At 40.4% G+C, this 6,260-nt stretch overlaps 1 protein-coding gene across 1 annotated transcript in view; it reads right to left on the minus strand.

The window, feature by feature from the left end:
- STYXL1 (serine/threonine/tyrosine interacting like 1) overlaps nucleotides 1-6,260 on the minus strand; it is a 55,620-nt gene that overhangs the window by 16,423 nt on the left and 32,937 nt on the right. The gene's annotated exons all lie outside the window — the stretch shown is intronic.

Consider the following 6,260-nt stretch of genomic DNA (forward strand, 5'->3'; position numbering starts at 1 on the left):
GGGTTTTTACATCTATGTTTATGAAGAAAATTAGTCTATACTTTTCCTATACGACAATGTCTTTGTCAGGTTACAAATTTATGATGGTTTCATAAAAAAAGTTGATAACTGTTCCTCTTTTTGATTCTCTAGAACTGAAGTTTAATATGGGATTTATTTCTTCCTTAAATATTCGGTAGAATTCATCACTGAAGCTATCTAGACCTGGAGTTTTCCCTATTTTGGCTGGTGTTGGTTTTGATATGTTGTATTTTTCTAAAATTTGTTTACTTCATCTAAGTTTTCATAATACCCTCTTATGATCTTTTAAATACGGATATGTAGAATCTTCTTTTTCATATGGTTATTTGTGCCTTCTTTTTTTTTGCCGAAGAGTTAGAATTTCATTAGTTTTTTAAAAAAACAATTTTTACTTCCTTGATCCTTTCTAATTCATTTCTTCTATTTCAATAATTTCTGCTTTTCTTATTCCCTCTTTCTTATTTATTTGGGTGCAATTTGCTGTTGCTTTTATAATTTTTTGAAATGGATGCCTAACTAGTTGGTTTTTTAGCCTTTCTTTTTTTTCTAATAGATGCATTTAAGGCTGTAAAGCTCTTGGCTACTAACCAAAAGGCCAGCAGTTCAAACCCACCAGCCACTCCATGGGAAAAAAAAGCCTGGCAATCTACTCCCACAAAGATTACGGCCTAGGAAACCCTACAGGGAAGTTCTACTCTGTCATATAGGGTCGCTATGAGAATCGACTTGATGGCACACAACAAGCACAGCTGTAAAAATGGCGTGGCGGCAGCATCAGACCTCTTTGTCTAACTTCACAAGGGGGAAGGAAAAGCCAGATTAACAGCCCAAGGCTGATTCCTATGAGGCAGAGGTCAGACATACCTCCTCTCTCCAATCGTTTTACTAATTTTGAAACCAGCCGTCCCTCCCACAGCACTCTCTACTTCTCTGCTGGGTTCAATCATTCATTGCAATGGCCAGACAGAACTCACAGACAATACTCATGATTATGGGGTTTATTAGGGAAGTAACAGGTTACAATTCAGGATGAGAAATGACTCAGGATACAGTTCTTTGATAAGGACAGCCTCTTCTCAGCCATGCCCATAGGTATCCCTCTCCTTGGCCCTCGGCCCCTCTGCCTGGTCCCTGCCGTGCTCTGGCAAGTGTTACAAAGCTCTTTAGCTTTGCCAGTAAGTGCCTGGAGGCAAGCCACTCCACCAGGAAGCCTCCTGCCTGATGGCTTTCAGCACTCTCGCTCCATGGGTCAGCACACCCACTGTAACCACCTTGCTCCATGGGCCAGGAAGCCCACCACACCATCCCATGCCGGTTTCTTGGTTGTGCTGTTGCTGTTTCTCTGGCGCCACTTCTCACCGTCTTGCACCATCTCCAGTGTTACGACTCTCTCTGTCTCCTGGGTTTAGGACGTTCTCAGTGCAGGGACCTCAGGTCTAAGTGACATGCTCTGCTCCCATCTCTTCTTCTTGGTAGTAGTGAGATCATGCCTGTCCACCTCTGAGAAGGCTCATTTTAAGTGTAGTGGGATGGCAAAACTGACCAATCCCCTCATTAGGGTTCATATACCTTATTTGCATGGTCCCACCCCTACAAGGGTGCCAGGTACTTTATTTGCATTATTAATAAGCTATAAAAAACTCCCAGTGGGCCACAAGCACCTCATTTACATAGTCCCACCCAATCATTTGGTGGGAGTTACAAGACCTTGGCAAAAAAGGCCATATAAAAGCAATCCATCGCACCACAGCAGCTATAGCTACATTCTACAAGTTTTGATATGTATTTTTATTATCATTTAGTTAAAAATATTTTATAACTTCCATCATAAGTTCTTTGATCTATGGGATATTTACAAATTTATTCCTTAATTTCTAAATTTATAAATATTTTCTAGTTATCTTTATTATTACAGACTTCTACATTAATTCCACAATGGTTGAGGATCAACTGTATATTATTTTAATCTCCTGAAATGTGTTGTCTTGCTTTATAGACCAGTATATTGTCAATTTGTATAAATGCTCCAACATTACTTTAAAAATACATATGAATTTAGCAGTTGCTGGGTGTAATATTCTATATCCATTAAGTCAAGTCTATTTGTTGTGTTGTGAATATCTTCTATGCCTTTCTTGCATTTTTTTTTTTGTCTGATTGTCTCTCAGTAATGGAAACGTATATTAAAATAGCCAACTATAATCATGGATTTGTCTATTTCTCCACTTTATCTGTCAATTTTTGCTGTATACATTCTGAAACCAATTTATTAGGTACATACAAACTTGCTATAACTTTATGGTACATTAAATCTTGTATAGGTAATGATATGCCCTTCTTTATTACTAGTAATGATTTCTTGCTTTAAAGTCCATTCTGTCAGATATTAAAATAGCCATACCAGCTTTTTTTAATTTAGTGTTTGCATATTATAACATTTTCCACTATCTTTCTCTCTGTGTCTTTATGATGTTTTAATGTGTTTCTTCTAAACAGGATATAATTGGTTTTGAAGCTGGATTTACTTATTTATCCAGTTTGACAATCTTTAACTTTTTTAATAACTTATTTAATTTTGTTGTTATTGAAAATATATGCAGAACTACACCAATTCAACAATTTCTACATGTATAATTCAGTGACATTGATTACATTCTTCAAGTTGTGCAACCGTTTTCACCCTTGTTTGCCGAATTGTTCCTCCCTCATTAACATAATCTCCAAGCTTCCTTTCAAGTTACTGCTGTCAATTTGATCCCGGATAGTTCTTTAAAAGAGCACAATGTTCAAGGCAGACATTCTTTATAACTGAGTTAAACTACTGTTTGGTTTAAAGAAGACCTCAGGGGATATTTTTGGTTTAAATTTTAAAGATTAACTCAGGGCCACAGTTTCAGGGGTTCATCCAGCCTCAATAGCTCCAGAAAGTCTGGATTCCATGAGAATTTGAAATTCTATTCCACTTTCCCCCTTTTGATCAGGATTCGTCTACACAATCTTTGATCACAACGTTCAATAATGGTAGCTGGGCAGCATCCAGTTCTTCTGGTTTCATGGCAAAGGAGGTAGTTGCTCATGGAAGCAATTAGCTACACATTCCATTTCCTCCTCCTATTCCTGACTCTCCTTCATCTGTTGCTCCAAGCGAATCGAAACCGATTATTGTACCTTGGATGGCTGCCTTCAAGTTTTTAAGACCCAAGGCACTACACAACAATCTAGGAGGCAGAACAGAAGCACTAAATATGACATTAGGTTAATTAACTGGGATGTCCCATGAAACTGTGACCCTAAGCCTCCAAATCAAGAAACTAAATCCCATGAGGTGTTTGGTTTATATAAGCAGCCTCAGCAGTTGTTGTTGTTGTAAATACATATATCATATGATATTTGCCAATTCAACTTTTGCTGGATTATACCTCAACATAAAGAAAACAAAAATCCTCACAAGTGGACCAATAAGCACCATCATGATAAATGGAGAAAAGATTGAAAAAGTCAATGACTTCATTTTACTTGGATCCACAATCAAGGCCCATTGAAACAGCAGTCAAGAAATCAAACGACGCATTGCATTGGGCAAATCTGCTGCAAAAGGCCACTTTAAAGTGTTAAAAAGCACACTTTGAGGACTAAGATGCTCCTGACCCAAGCCCTGATATTTTCAATTGCTCATATGCATGCAAAAGCTGGACAATGAATAAAGACGACCAAAGAAGAACTGATGCCTTTGAATTACCGTGTTGACAAAGAATATTGAATATACCATGGACTGTCAGAAGAATGAACAAATCTGTCTTGGAAGAAGTACAGCCAGAGTGCTCCTTGGAAGTGAGAAATCTCATGTACTTTGGACATGTTACCAGGGGGGGACCAGTACCCGGAGAAGGACATCACATCATGCTTGATAAGGTAGGTCAGTGATAAATAGGAAGACCCTCAACAAGATGGACTGATTCAGTGGCTGCAACAATGGGCTCAAACATAGTAACCATTCTGAGGAGAACACAGGACCAGGCAGTGTTTCATTCTGTTGTACACAGGGTCGCTATGAGTTGGACTCTATTTGACGGCATCTAACAACAATTGTAAAAGCCTAGATTGCCTTGAAGAGACTGTTGGTAGAATTATTGGACATCAAAGACAATTCTGGTGAGGGCTTAGAAGGAAATGAGGAGAACTATAGAGAAAGTCTCTGTCATCTTAGAGAATGCATATGGCACCAGCAACAGAGTGTTGCTAGAAATATGGACGTTAAATGTGCTTCTGGTAAAGCTTTATAAGAAAATGACGAACGTGTGATTAGACAATGGAGAAGAGCGATACTTTTTATGCAGTGGCAAGGAACTTGTCTGAATTAGGTTCAAATGTTTGGTGGAAGGCAGAACTTGTAAGTGATGAACTTGGGTATCTGGCTGAGGAGATTCCTAAGCTAGATCTTAAAGGTGTCATGTCGTTTCCCCTTGCCACTTATAGTAAAATGTGAGAGGAAAGAGATGGGCTTAAAAATGAATTGTGCAAAATGAAAACAGAACTTAAAGATCTGGAAAATTCTGTTGTACAAAGTAAGGACACATGTCCTAGAATGTTCACCAAGGACGTGGCTACACAATCTTTTGTTAAAGAGATTAAGCCTGTGACTAATGGATCTAACCAACTACCACAGCAGAAAAACCATCAGCTGAGACTGAAGGGGTCAGAGAAAGAACAAAAGGAGAGAATACTGTCTGCCTCTTAGAATTCTACAGACAGGAAATAGGCCAAAGGAGCTACATCTGTTGTCCTCCGAGAAAAGAAAAGGACCATCCCTGGAGCAGCTCAGAGACCAGCAGAACTGCTGGAAGGAGCACAGGAAGCAGGGCCTTCTTGATTTCAAAGGGTGGGGCCACAGTTTCCTGGATCTCAAAGAGTAGGGCCACAGCTTCCTAAAGTTTCAAAGAGTCAGAACTTCAGCAACTTGGTTCTGGAGTGTAGGGCTGCTATTAAGGTGTGTCAGGCCTTATGGGGCTGCCACCCAAAGCTGAGGGGGATGGGGATGCCATGCCCAAGGGGCAGAAGAACAGGGCCTGCTGTGGCCAAGGGGGTTGGGTTGCCACTCAGATGGACTAGGAGAATGGGGAGCAGAGTTGCCATTCCAGTGGGCCTGGAAAGCAGAGTTGAAGTCCAGGGTCGAGGGGACTCCACCCCAAATCTAGAGAACCTGGCCAACACCCAGAATCTGGAGGCTGGGCCATTGCCCACATGGTCCCAAAGAACAGAGGATTATTTTCAAGACTTGAGAGCTAATGTAAATTGTTATGCTGGTTTTGGACTTGCTTGATGTCCATTATCCCTTTTTTCCTCTCCAATTTCTCACATTTGTAATGGAAATGTCTACCTGTTCTACCACTGCACTTTGGAAGCAGATAACTTATAGATTGCACAGATACAGAGATGAAGAGGACTTTTGCCCCAGGATGGAATCCGCCTAAAGTCTCACCCATATTTGATTTAGATGATTCAGAAGATGAGATTTTGGACTTGGAGTGGATTCAAGACTTTTGGGATGATGGGGTGGGGTAATGTGTTTTGCATGTGGCAAGGACAAAATTTTGGGGGACCAAGGGTGGAATGTTATGGATTGAACTGTGTCCCCCAAAAATATGAGTTATAAATCCTAACCTCTGTGCCTGTGGTTATAACTCCATTTGAGAATGGGTTTTCTCTGTTATGTTAACAAGACAGGATTCGTGTAGGGTATGTCTTAAGTCAATCTATTTTGAGATATAAAAAGAGATTAAACAAGCAAGGGAGAGAAGCTGAGATGAGGGAAGATAGATGCCATACCACATGGAGATCACCACGGCGCCAAAGAATAGAAGTTGAAGAGACAAGGAGCTTCCTCCAGAGCAGACAGACAGAAAAGCCCTTCCCTAGGGATGGTGCCCTGAATTTGGACTTTTAGCATTCTAAACTGTGAGAAAATAAATTTCTCTTTGTTAAAGATATCCACTTGTGGTATTTCTGTTATAGCAGCACTAGATAACTAAGACATGAACTTATCTGGAGCTTGGAGAGGAGAGGTTTGTGGTGCTGGGCCTTTGTGACCCTAACTGAACACAGATGGGAAGTCAAAGGCTGACAAGCAAGGCTGTGCAGGCTTTCTTGCTCCCTGAACCATGATGAGCATGAGTGAGTGTACATGTGTGTGTCTCCCTGGCACCAGAATAAATCTGAGGCATGGGGGGCATTTCTCAGAG

Source organism: Trichechus manatus, unplaced genomic scaffold (genome assembly GCF_000243295.1).
Source record: "Trichechus manatus latirostris isolate Lorelei unplaced genomic scaffold, TriManLat1.0 scaffold00151, whole genome shotgun sequence".
NCBI classification, from domain to species: domain Eukaryota; kingdom Metazoa; phylum Chordata; class Mammalia; order Sirenia; family Trichechidae; genus Trichechus; species Trichechus manatus.